At 45.8% G+C, this 13,209-nt stretch overlaps 1 long non-coding RNA gene across 3 annotated transcripts; it reads left to right on the top strand.

Moving 5' to 3' along the window:
- Nucleotides 1-206: 206 nt before the first annotated feature.
- On the top strand, nucleotides 207-12,233 carry LOC102548186 (uncharacterized). Of its 3 annotated transcripts, XR_015638287.1 has the most exons (6): nucleotides 269-339; nucleotides 7,744-7,885; nucleotides 10,028-10,124; nucleotides 10,826-10,969; nucleotides 11,099-11,202; nucleotides 11,316-12,233. It is a non-coding gene; the product is annotated as an uncharacterized LOC102548186 (long non-coding RNA). The 3 variants fall into 3 exon arrangements; XR_015638285.1 differs by lacking the exon at nucleotides 10,028-10,124 and having other exon boundaries at nucleotides 207-339; XR_015638286.1 differs by lacking the exon at nucleotides 10,028-10,124 and having other exon boundaries at nucleotides 300-1,017.
- Nucleotides 12,234-13,209: the final 976 nt, after the last annotated feature.

The raw sequence follows: 13,209 nt of genomic DNA on the forward strand, positions 1-13,209 counted from the left end.
CTAGCTACCTCCAAGGGGACAGGTTCTTTTAGGGGTTCTCAGGCCCTGAGAATACACAGACATATACGTCTACAAATTAGCCCACAGTAGCGTAGCTCATCTTCCAACGTCTCGGTTTCCTTGAGTGTCTATGATCCTAGAGTAACGTTTGCTTCATGGCGTTCTGAAAATAATCGAAGGAAAGCGATGCTATAGCCTGAACTGCCAGTAAAGAAAAAGTGAGGGGCGGATAGAAGCAGGCAAATAGCTCTGCTCTTGGGGATCAGCCCAAACTTCCACAGCGCCCTCACCCTCCCGACAGACGGGACGAAAATGTCGGCATTCTTTCTCAGATCACAGGTAAGCTGGGCAAGTAGGGGACACATCACCGGACACATCGGGTCCGGAGCCTACCGAGCCCTGCCTAGACTAACAGACCTAGCAATTTTTCCACTCTATCTTCGTGACCTCCCCTGGTCAGACTCCCAGCTGAACTTGGCTAACAAAAAGAAACCTGTCTGCTCCCCAGACCTCAGAAGGGCCACAGGGGACCAAAGGCTCTGAGAGGCTGCCGCCCCCACTCCTTGGAAGTCTCTACCAAGACACCAAGTGAAATGCTTTCCCCAACCCCCCGCACCGGGTGGCCGGGTGCAGGGTCACCCGGACGACTCCACACCACCCGCTGGGGCGCTTCCCAGTTCCCCGACACCTCCAGCAAGCGGCCCCAGCGACCGCGGCACGCCCGCTTCTCTGCCCTTGTTATTTTTAGCTCTCAGGCTGCACCCTCCTACCTGCAAGAGCTCGCCCCGCTCGCAGACTTGTTTTGCAGGATTTGTGCCCCAGGAGGCTAACTTGACCCACACTTGAATAAACAGCAAGCTGCGGGGCGATCCCGCTGAACGGCCCGCACCGATCTGCATCCACAGCAGGAGAGACTACCGATACACGGGGCGTTCCCACCCCCTTGAGGTCTGCCGCCGCTTGGAAACCCAGACAGGTCTCCCAGAGTCATAAATAAATAAAATGGAAAGACTTAAGGTGAGACTCCTCCGCCCGCCCGAGATGGAGCTGCTCCTGGAATGATTTTGCCCCCCGCGGGGGATGATCTCCTAGAAGGTTAGACTGCAGGGTACAGGGACTAGGGTGATTACCCGTCCTCCCCTGCTAATTCCATCTAGCCGGCAGGTAGACCCGGAGTGTGTTTTTCCCCACCAATCAAGAAAAAGTGCCCTCCTTCTGCTCCCGAGAACTCTCTGTTTGCCAAGCCCAGCAGCTGCCCCTACCTTGATGCCTTCCTAGAAAGTGGGATTTGTAAGGCCTGGAGGAAGTTTGCGGAGGGATCTGAGTTGAAGAGAAAAGGAGCAGAGAGGTTGAGAGGTCGCTTCAGACAGTCCCTAGCTGGTCCTTAGGAACCTGAGCCTCCCTTCCATCTAGTTAATGAAACCTAACCAGAGAGCTCCTTCCTTCTGCACAAAAGGACCACGAGCTAAGGTGTGAGCCTTGCTGCCCTGGCTCTCACTCGTTTTACAGGGACCAATAGGACAGTCTCTATTGTTTGTTTTTATCTTTATAGTAAGAATGTTGTGACATCCCGCATAGCTGAAGCACTAGCCTTTCAAAATTAAATTTAAAACTTAATTTAATTTTGCTTAGTTTGGTCAATGGTTTTTCGGTTGTTGTTGTTGTTTTGTTTTGTTGTTTTATTTATTTGTTTTTCTTAAGACAAGGTCTCTCTAAAAAAAGGCCTGGCTGTTCCGGAACTACTCACTCACTATGTAGACTAGGCTGGCCTCGAACCCACTGAGATCTCCCTGGCCTCTGCTAGGATAAAGGGCATGTGCTACCACACTCTGGGATCTGAAGGATTAGTCTTAAGGAGAAATAATAATGGGTGTTGGCTATCTTTGTTACATTTAAATTAAACGTCAATCTCTACATTAGAGACTCTTAAGTCTGGCTGGGATATGTTCGGCTGATAGAGTGATTCCCCAGGTCTTGGTATGGTAGAACGCACTGCTAATCCCAGAAGTGATTTTTGAGGCCATCCTGTCTGCCCCCCAATAATTTATTATTAATTGCTAATATATATTAATTATTATTGTCCTGCTATGTTGTCTCACTAATAGTTCAAACGGATTTTAGAGAGAATCTGTAACAACATTCACGATGAAGCATATAATTTTATTGCGGTTATAAAAGTTGGTAAAAAAAAAAAAAGATCTTTTCACTTATGAATTGGGAATTAGAAAATTAAAAAAAAGAAAAAAACAACCCACCAAACATCATGACCCAGTATACTCTGGAAGGCAGCCCTTGGGCTCTTTCCTGGAGGGCTATGCCTCCAGCACACAACTTTCAGCACCATCAGGAGAAAGGAGCCCAGGATCACTCAGCTCAACTCCTACGTTAACTGGATCAGCCACTAATCCACCTACACGTGTGACTGCTAGCACAGGGGATCAAATGCTAGTGTGTATGTGTAACCAATTTACGGATCACAAAATACATGGCTAGTGGCACCTATGGAAAGAAATGCTGATGGGTTTCCACAAGCTAGTTATAATTAAATGAACAATTAGGGGAATAATTATAATCGTATGAGTATTTGCGTGTTTTCTCCAACCATATATTTACAGGGAAAAAAATCAGCGTACTTTGGATCCCTGACAATTATCAGGCATTTTTGTGTTTCATTATCTTAATCCCTGAAATAAGGTATGGCTTTATATTTAATGCTATGGTTACCACCACCGCCACCCCCAACCACCACTCCCAACACACACCTTTTTTATTTTTGAGGAAAGAAACAGAGAGAGATTCAAATGTCTAAGGTCACCCAGCTAGCAAACACCAGGTTTTAATTTTAGATAACATCCCTTCTTTGAAGAGAGGATATTAGGAAAGGAGGCAATTTTGTTCAGATTTAGGTAGAGTTGATTCTCTATATATTTTGCGCAAAGTACAGTTTTAGAGAGGCGTACCTGCCTTGGAATATCCATAATTCTTTGACAGGAAGTTTTTTAAGATTTATTTTACACACACACACACACACACACACACACACACACACACACACACACACACGCTGTCACTATCTTCAGACACACCTGAAGAAGGCATCAGATTCCATTACAGATGGTTGTGAGCCACCATGTGGTTGCTAGGGTTTGAACTCATGACCTCTGGAAGAGCAGTCAGCACTCCTAACCCCTGAGCCATCTCTCCAGCCCCAGGAATTTATCTTTAACCTGCTCACTTTCCTTTTCCTCTGTGGTTCAGGTTACTAGCACTGAACTGCAATTTATACACATAGTTTCTTACTAGTAGCTATTAGCCTCTTTAACTAACATCTAACTACACTGATGAAGTCCTTTACAAGCTGACTTCTGAGCCTGTGTCTTCCACTCCTGCAAACCCAGGAACCTCCATGTCCAGAAACTAATGGAAGCTCAGAGACTGCTCCACACAGTCAACCCTGTCAAGGTTAACAACAAGACGCTCCCTTTCGGTCTAGAGTAGTGGTTCTCAGTCTTCCTAAGGCTGCCACCCTTTAATACGGTCCCTCAAGTTATGATGACCCCCAACCATAAAATTACTTTGTCGCTACTTCATAATGGCAATTTTGCTACTGTTATGAGTCATAATGTTAATATCTGATATGGAGGATATCTGATATGTGACCTTTATGAAAAAGGGTCATTTGACAACCCCCTAAGGGGTCTCGACCTGCAGATTTAGAACCACTGGTCTACAGTATTATTTTGCTAGGCGGAGAAAACCAAAGTGGGTTCTTTGAAGGAGCCAATGAAGCTCCGTCTACTTCCTTTTAAACCTCCCTTGTGACTTCAATGTTGAAACGTGGGCTTGATCGATGGGCAGTTCTCAAGTTTTGTCTCTTCAATCTAAAACGCTCAATGGCAAACTCAGTGTGAGACAGTTTGTGGGCGCTTCAGAAAGCAGGCAAACCTTGGCTCTTGACCTTCCCTTATGCCGTAATTATGACTGGAGAGTGAGTATCCGAAGAAATGAGCTACTGGAGTGCAAAGCAAGAAGCAAGACAAGCAACGACAGAGAAAACTTCCTCAAAACCAGCAACAGTGTGCTCCTTCGTCATATTTTGGAACCTACACATGAATAGGCCGGTGAAATGAGCTTTTACAGGACTGTCATCAGTATGTTTGTCTTTATGAAAAACACAGACTTGAAGTCAGATAGCTTAGGTTTGGGGTTCAGCTGGAACCAGTCCATCCTCGTAATGACTGAGTACGTTTTGTGTTGTTTACTGGGATACCATAGGCTGGTGTGGTGGTTTGAATATGCTTGGCCCAAAGAGTGGGAGGTGTGGCCCTGTTGGAGGAAGTGCATTACTGTAGGCATGGGGTTTCAAGACCCTCGTCCTAGCTGACCATAAACCAGTCTTCTCCTGTCTGCCTTCGGATCAAGATGTAGAACTCTCAGCTCCTCCTGCACCATGCCTGCCTGGATGTGGCTATTTCTCCCTCCTTGATGATAAGGGACTGAACCTCTGAACCAGTAAGCCAGCCCCAATTCAGTGTTGTCCTTATAAGAGTTGCCTGAACTTCAAGCTTTTACTAGAACGGGTTAGGTACTGAATGTTCAGGCCGGTGGGTCTCAATCTTCCTAATGTTGTGACCCCTTAATACAGTCGTTGTGACCCCCCTCCCCCAACCATGAAACTATTTTTATTGCTACCTCATACCTGTAATTTTGCTAGAGGTATGAATCATAATGTAAATATCCATGTTTTCCAATGGTCTTAGGTGACCCCTGTGAGAGGGCCATTCATCCCCTAAGGGTCGAGACCCGACAGGTTGAGAACCACTAGTTTATGCTCTGAGAGGAACACAGCACCCTCCTCTTCATTTCTTCCTCTTTCCTCCATGGCTTCCTTCTTCTACAGCTGTTTTCAGATGTATAGACAGACCTTTTGTCTTAGCTTTCTAAGGTTACCACGGCAAAGTACCACAAAGGACGGCTTAAACAATGCAAATCCTTTGTGTCTGTGTGGAAGCTGTTAATCTAAGACCTCATGTAGGTGTCTGCAGTGGCAACTATGAGAGCAAGCCTTGTTCTTGGCCACCACTGGCCATCTTTAGTATAGCATTTTTAATATATCACCCAAGTTCATATGTTGAGATAAGAGAGTCTCACTCAATATCCCGGACTGGCCTCAAACTCACTTCAGCCTCCTACCTGCCCCAGCTTCCCAAATGCTGGGATTACAAGTGTGAGCCTCAGATCCTGACCCCCCACATGTTCTTAAACACAACAATTGGTACTTTTCCACCCTAGAGACAGGGGGATGTGTGTTTCTGCCTGAATCTGGGTACACCGGTTTTTCATAGCTACTGTGCCGAATAGCCAACACATCTTGAAATGACACAGATGTATTACAGTTTAAAGGTCGAAGTTCCAAAATGGGTCTCAGCAGGACAAAATCCTTCAAAGAGCTTTCCTTTGTGGGTCTGTTTCCTTGCCTTCTCCAGCTTTGAGAGGCTGCCTGCATTCCTGGGCTCGTGGCTAGCATCATTCTGGTGTCTCTTTCACCATCTCTTTATCAGATTCTGACCCCTTTGGATGCCTGTTGTAAGGGCTGTTGGGATTATATTGTGTCCACCTAGATGATGCAGGAGATTCTCCCCACGGGTCCTAAACTTAATCACATCTGTGAAATCCATTCTCCCAGATAAGGTAACATATTTACAGGTCTGGGGATTATAATGTTGTCTTTGTAGGGGACTATTTGTTCTGCCTACCATTCAGAGAAAACGGAGTACAAAAGAATCAATGCTGTATATACCCAAGGCTAGCTCATGATGTGATCGCTTCCAACTGGTTATCTTGGGTCACTTGCTTTTAGAGACCAACGGCCTCTCCATGCTATCAGGAGTCCCGATACAAACCAAGAACAAAGTCTCCCTTGAGGGGCCATGTGTCCATATGTCCTAGGCAGCAGCCAAGTAACCTCAGAAGATAACACCGTCCGTTTGAGTGACCATAGCTGTCACTAAACCCCAGTTGTCTTAGTTGGGGTTTCTATTGCTTCAACAAAACACCTTGACCAAAAAAGCAATTTGGGGAGGAAAGGGTTTATTCCACTTCCACTTCCACATCACTGTTCATCACCAAAGAAAGTCAGGCCAGGGACTCAAACAGGGCAGGATCCTGATGCAGAGTCCATGGAGGGGTGCTGCTTCCCGGCTTCTTATAGAACCAGCCCAGGGATGGCACAATGGCCTGGGTCTTCCCTCATCATTTATTAAGAAAATGCCTTACAACAGAATCCTATGGAAATATTTTCTCAGTTAAGTTTCCCTCCCTTCAGATAACTCTTGTCTGTGTGTCATGAGGCCAGCTAACATGCCTAGCTTTCAGGCCTGTCTACCTGAGATCCTATACACTGCAACAGAAATACAAGTACCTTCACTGTGCTATGCTCAAAGCTTGGGTACTGATAAAGATGTAGCAGAATAACCCATAAATGTCCCCAAAGACCAGTGTTAAAGGTCTGGCCCTCAGTCTGTTGGATGATGGTGGAATCTTTAGGAGGTAGGGCCAAGTGGAAGAAAGGACACTGAGGGTGCCCTCTTCGATGACTTTCTGGAAGTGCTATTCTTTGCTCCCCTTTTGCTCCTCTGTGCCACGAAGTGAGCTGCTTTGCTCTGCCCCATGCTCCCTTCCATAATGGCCTGTGTTGCCACATTTACCAAAGCAACAGGCCCAACTGACTATGGTCTGAAACTACTGAACTTAAGGGGCAACATCAACTTTCTAAGTTGATTTCATAAGGTGTTTAGTCACAGCAACAGGACACTACCACACTCTAAGACAGTGGAGCTCCTAACATTCATTCCCTTGAGCATCTCCACTCTGCAGCCTCATTTATCATGGCCAGCACAATATCACATAAGTTGGCAGCCTCCGCTCACCACAGTGAGTCTTGGAGGATGTGATGGCTAATCGTGGCTCAACTTGACTGATCAGGAATCAACTAAAAGATACGCCATGGGGTATGCCTGTAAAGGATTTATTCTGATTGGATGGCACAGTGGAAGACGTACCCTGAGTGTGGGTAGCATCTTTAAGGAGTGCAGAGGAGGGCTGGAGAGATGGCTCAGTGGTTAAGAGCACCGACTGGGGGCTGGGGATTTAGCTCAGTGGTAGAGCGCTTACCTAGGAAGCGCAAGGCCCTGGGTTCGGTCCCCAGCTCTGAAAAAAAAGAACCAAAAAAAAAAAAAAAAAAAAAAGCACCGACTGCTCTTCCAGAGGTCCTGAGTTCAATTCCCAGCAACCACATGGTGGCTCACAACCATCTGTAATGGATCCAATTCTCTCTTCTGGTGTGTCTGAAGACAGTGATAGTGTACTCATATAAAATAAATAAATAAATAAAACTTAAAAAAAAAAAAGGAGTGAAGAGGAAGGAAGTCTTTGCTTACTTGCCTTCACATTGGCTTCTATCTTTCTGGCCAAGTGCATTTGCCCTGTTTGTATTTTGCTGTCTAATTTATCTACCCTCTGCTGCCACCACCATGGCTGCTACTGCTTCCGTTCTTGGCTGACGTCAGAGACGAGGTTCTTTAGCCTCTCTGGGAATGCTTCAGGCCCTCAGTGTCAGCCACATACAGCCTCGTGGGCTGAGTGGGGACTGGATGCTCAGCCTCTCTAGCCATTTTCTTATTGGCCGCTATATCATGTAGCACAATCTGAAGAATTCACCCTTTGTTGTGTTTATTCTTTCAGTTCCAGTCCTTTAGAGCAAGCTGAGTAGTACAGAGGAGAAGGTGCAATAAGGAATGTCCTCCTGTGCTAAGAATGCATTCAGAACGGGGATGCTCTGTCCGGATGCCTTCATGGAAGAGGTCACGATTTTCCTCATAGCCTGGTGAGTTTCAGAGCACTGACATTCTCATGAGAACTCGAGAGACAAACACGCATGAGAAGTTGTGACCGTAAACTTTCATTTCCGGCCGTGGGCTAGAAAGTTTCTTTCTACATAATTATAAACATGGGCTTTCCTGGTGTGTTTGGAAAGCTAAGCTCGAAGCAAGAGGAGCACTCCGTCTTACAATTGTCCGATTGTCTGTGAATCTCGCAGTCATCAGCCCCTGTAGATTTGATTTCCAAGAGTGACGATCACAGGTTATCTGGGGACGATTGTGTGACTCCTATGTTCTCTCCCAGTCCTACAGGCAGGAGAGCAATGTAGTAGCTCTACTGTGAGATAGGCAAGCTGCGCAGAGCAACGCCCATGACAGATTTAATCGAGAAGAACTCAAGGCCTTTAATTTTGTAGGTTTTTAGACGATACATTTATTTAAAAAAAAATAGATATGTCAATGTTTTGAGTTCTGGGCTTTATCTAAGACTTGCTTTTCCAGATGATAATACTAACATTATTCTTTTCTTTCTTTTTCAATGTAGAAAACATGTGGGGTGGGGGGAGCGCTCTTGTAAACCTTTCTTGTAAACTATTTCCTGATAAAATGCTGTTGGCCACATAATTTGCAAGTATACATATCAAAATTTTAAACAGCGGCTGGGAAGGCAGCTCCGTGGTTAAGAGCACTTGTTGCTATTTCAGGAGACCCAAGTTTGGTTCCAAGCACCCATATGGCAGCTCACAATTGTCCATAACCCCAGTTCCAAAGGATCTGATACCCTTTTCAGACCCTAAGGGTATGTATGTGATATGCAGACATACATATACACACATATATACAAGCACAGTCACTCACCCATGTAAAATAAATAAGTCTGAAACACTTTTAACTAGAACAATCCAGTACTTAATAGTTTACAGTCTGATTTATTGAGGGGGCGGGTTCAAGACAGGATTTCTCTGTGTAGCCCTAGTTCTCCTAGAACTTACTCTGTAGACCAGGCTGGCCGCAAACTCAGAGATCCACCTGCCTCTGCCTCCTCAGTGTTGGAATTAAAGACTTTGTCACCACTGCCTGACTATAGTCTGTTTTTCTTTAACTAGTTTTTAAAACAATATATCATGAGTATCATCATATTAGATTATTTTTACTTGACTCCTGTTATAATCTCTTCCTCCTCCTCCTCCTCCTCCTCCTCCTCCTCCTCCTCCTCCTTCTCCTCCTCCTCCTTCATGAATTCAACAAGAGTTTGATCACAGACTTGTAGTAAGCATGGCTCTAAGCACTGGGGATAGAAAAGAGGAAAAAGCAGAGCTGGCTGTGATGCCTTTAATCCCAGCACTCCAGAGGCAGGTGATCCTCTGGGTCAGGCCAGCTTGGTCTACAGAGGGAGTTCAGGATAGCCAGGGCTACACAAAGAAACCCTGTGCCAAAAAAGAACAACAACAAACAGAAAGAAAGGAAAGAAGGGAAGAAGGAAGGAAGGAAGGAAAGAAGGAAGGAAGGAAGGAAGGAAGGAAGAAACAAAGAAACAAAAAAGAAACAAAGAAAGAACAAAGAAACAGAAAGAACAAAGAAACAAAGAAACAGACAAACAAAAGAAACAAAGAAACAAAGAAAGAACAAACAAAGGAAGAAAGAAATGTAAACAGAATTGTAAAAAGTTTGCAAACCATCTCTATCTCCTGAGGAGTTTAGTTTGCACATTCACCTCCACCTTTCCTGGAGTGAAACAGCCTCCCATCCTCACATAAGTTGCACTGATTGTGCTATAACAGCACCAACAGCTTTCTGTCCTCTACTGCTTTGTAGTAGGTAACCCTCAAACAGAGCAGAGTAGAATGAACAATTGGTTGCTGCCTCTCATGGTTCTGCAGGTAGACTGGGCATAGCTGGGTAGTTGTCCTCAGGTGGCGACTGTGGTGACTATCACCTGAATGATCACCTGAATTGAATGTCCTTCTTCCTGTGTTTAGATCCCATAGATAGCGGGATTCCCAGAAGTGGCCAGGTATCTCCTTTCTCAGTTTTGGTAGCTTGGTATATTCCCACAGCCTGGTAGCAGCTAATTGTTGGTACAGGGAGCTGGTACACACAAAGAGAACTTGTGTTTTGTTTTTTTCTTTTTGCTTTGTTCGAGTCAGGTTTCTCTGTGCAGCCCTGGCTGTTTTGGAACTCCTGATTTGTAGACCAGGCTCTCCTTGAACTCAGAGATTCTGCTGCATCTGCCTGAGATTAAAGGTGTGTACCACCATGCCTGGACCACAAAGAACTTTCTGAAGATGCAGGGTAGAGGCTACTGGTCTACCTCCGACCTTGCCTCAGAAGTCACCGGATGCTGCTTGCACTGTGTTTCACAGATTGTGCAGAGATCATTTAGACCCAGTGTAGCAGGACTCTTTATAAGGGTGTGAATACCAAGGAGCCTGCGCTAGATTACCCCTTTGAAGATGGTACCACTGTGGGGGAAATGTGTCCTAGACAAAATGAATTTGAGATATCAATGGCCATCCACAGAGCTCAGGATGAAAGGCCCTTTTCAAATTGGTTCCAAAATTACTGTCCTATCAAGGTTGGAAGTGGAAAAGAAATTCTGCAAGGCTCCTTGTATTTCCAACGTATTCTCTCCCATGACTGGGGTTGCAAAACCTAAGGGGTTCTTTTTTGTGACTGGGAGTGAGAAAGTGGTTTGTTTTGTTTGTTTTTTTTTTTTTAAACTTGTCTCCAGAATGACCAAACTACATCTCTCATCAACTAGATTCGTTGAACATCAAGGGTGTGCTGGCCTATGCTATGGCTGCCATGTCAGAGGAGTGAGTAGCAACCCTGACTCAGAGCTATTGAATGTTTGTTCTGGACCTGTTGCTAGGCAGGACTCTGCCATTGCACTTAAACCTGGTGTTTTCATGAACTCTAAAGCAACTGTTGTCTCTATATTACAGATAAAGGGACACCGTGGAAACTAAACAACTTCTACCAACACCTAGACAAATGACAGCCTGGGGACTCAGATGCTCACAATCTAACCAAGATCCCTTCCTCCTAAAGGCCAAACATTCTGCTCTGCACAAAGCACTTGACTTCCGGTTGGTTTTCTTATCTGGAAATATGAGTATGAGCTCGTACCTCTCCCTCATAGGCCATTTATAAGCTATGGAACCTTGCGAGACTTGCATTCTGAGACTTTTTTTTTTTTTTTTTTTTTGACATCATAGATGAATACAGTGTGTTTTCCTGAGAAGTTGGCAGATGGCGATGTATAGAAAGTGCAGTGTCTGGCACACGCGGAGCTGCTGATCCGTGCTACCCATTGGCATTGGTATAGCTGTGTTTTATGCTGTAACACAATTTTGAGGTTCTTAAGCCCCAAATCCCCTGCTGAACCCGTTGTTGTTTTGTCTGATTTCCAGTGTTCTTTCTTTCCCACCCAAGGAACAGCTGCATTTTTGAGCAGAGACATGAAAAGCATGGGGGGAGATCGTCACGCCGCCACCACAGATGTCCCTGCCTTGGCCGAGGACAGAAGACAGCAGCCAATATTCACAGTGGACTGCAGATGTTTCCCTTCACCATGGATCAGAGGGGCCATTATGGACAGCGTGGGCTCTGCAGGAGTTTTGTGTTCCAGACGGAATATTACAGAATATGCATGGCTCCATCCAACATTTATTGAATACCTACTCTGTGCTGAGCTGCTTTCTAAATACAAAGATGAATAGGTCACATTCCTTGTCCCCTCAGACACTGAATTACACACAAGGAGACAACACACATAATTAGCCGTAGCGTACTGAGGAGTTCTGTGTGTGGCAGAAACAGTGGTTGATCTCAGGAGAGATTTCTGTCAGAGGGCCTTGGAGGAAGATGCAGACCGGGAGGGACATCCAGAGTCTTCTCAGGACGGTAAATAATGAAAGGACTTCAATGAAATGAAGAGCAAAGGTCATTTGAGGTGGTAGAGTGAGGTGCGCAGACCAGCAGGCTTCCTCGCCCCCCAACCCCCACCTCACCCAGTCACTGCCCACCCGTGACACCTTCTTTCAGTGTCTGAGTCATACCCAGTAGATTGCTAGGTGAGGACACCAGAAAGGCTTCGCCCACACAAATATGACATGCTCCCTCAGAATGCATGTTCCTCCAATGTTTTTACCTGTCAATGTCTTTCTTCTCTTCTGAGACTGTGGGCTGGATTCTAAGAAGTGAATCCGAAGGTCATGAGGTGATAAGAAGAATAAAGCCACAGAAAACTAAGAGTAGCTTGGTCCCAGCCCTGCTGGGTCTTCAAACCTCTTTTAAGTGCTTACTGTGTAAGAAACGTAGCTCTGTGCTTAAACCACTATGCCAAAAGTGTTTCGAATTAGTGGAATGAGTGGTAACTCCTGGGATATGGGGGGGAGGGAGAGACTGTAGTATGAAGGGCCCGTTCCTAGTCTGCTGTGATGGGGTGTAATCCTAGCATGGGGTAGGGAAGGGGGGGTGTGAATGAGGAGTGGCATGGGGAGGACCAAATGAAAATGTGGACTCCTAGGTCAAGCTTGTGGAAAGGGTTTTATTACAGATATGTAAGAACAGCTAGAGGCATCCAGAAGAGTCTAGACTGAACCGGGCCGGCAGAATATACCTGGCCGTTGGAAAAAAAAAAAAGGGAGGGAAGGACGGAAGGAGGGAGAGACGGGGGGGGGGGGGGGGAGGAAGTACTCCTAAAGTACAAAGAAATTTTTTATTGTTTTTAATTGTAGATAATAAGAGAGAAAACAGGCAGAGAGAAGAGTCCGGGCTAAACGTGGCTAGCAGACTAAACCAGACCATGAGCCTCCGCTCATGGAGGGAGCTGGGAGGGATCAAGAGAGTAGTGGCAGACCAAGAGAAGCAGCCAAAACATAGAGACCAAGAGGTCAAGAGAGTGACATAGCCAAAATGGCTGAGTTATATAGGGATCGGCCTGGGGGTGCGGGATGGAGAAGGAAAAGGGAAGAAGCCCCGCCCCTGGGAGGGTGAGGCTAAAGTGGGGAGGGGGCGGGGTGAGAAGTGCTGAAAGGAGTCACACAGATTACGGAATGATTCTGGGAAAGCAGGCCAGCATATGCTTTAATATGTTAATAGGCACCAAGGGAGGAGTCCTGAGAGCTAGTGGCCAAAATGACTGGTTTATGTAGGAAAGAGAAACCAGAGGAAGGAAAGAGAAGCCCGGACTGGAGGAGGTTTAGGGTAGGGGGTCTGGTGAGACGTGCTGGGAGGAGCCATAGGTAATGAGTGAGTCTTGGGTTGCTTTGGGACCAGACAAGTATCACCTTGAGTTCCGGACTAGCTGAGGTTAGAGTGAGAC

The sequence above is a fragment of the Rattus norvegicus genome, chromosome 15 (genome assembly GCF_021556685.1).
Source record: "Rattus norvegicus strain SHRSP/BbbUtx chromosome 15, alternate assembly SHRSP_T2T, whole genome shotgun sequence".
In the NCBI taxonomy this organism is placed as follows: Eukaryota; Metazoa; Chordata; class Mammalia; order Rodentia; family Muridae; genus Rattus; species Rattus norvegicus.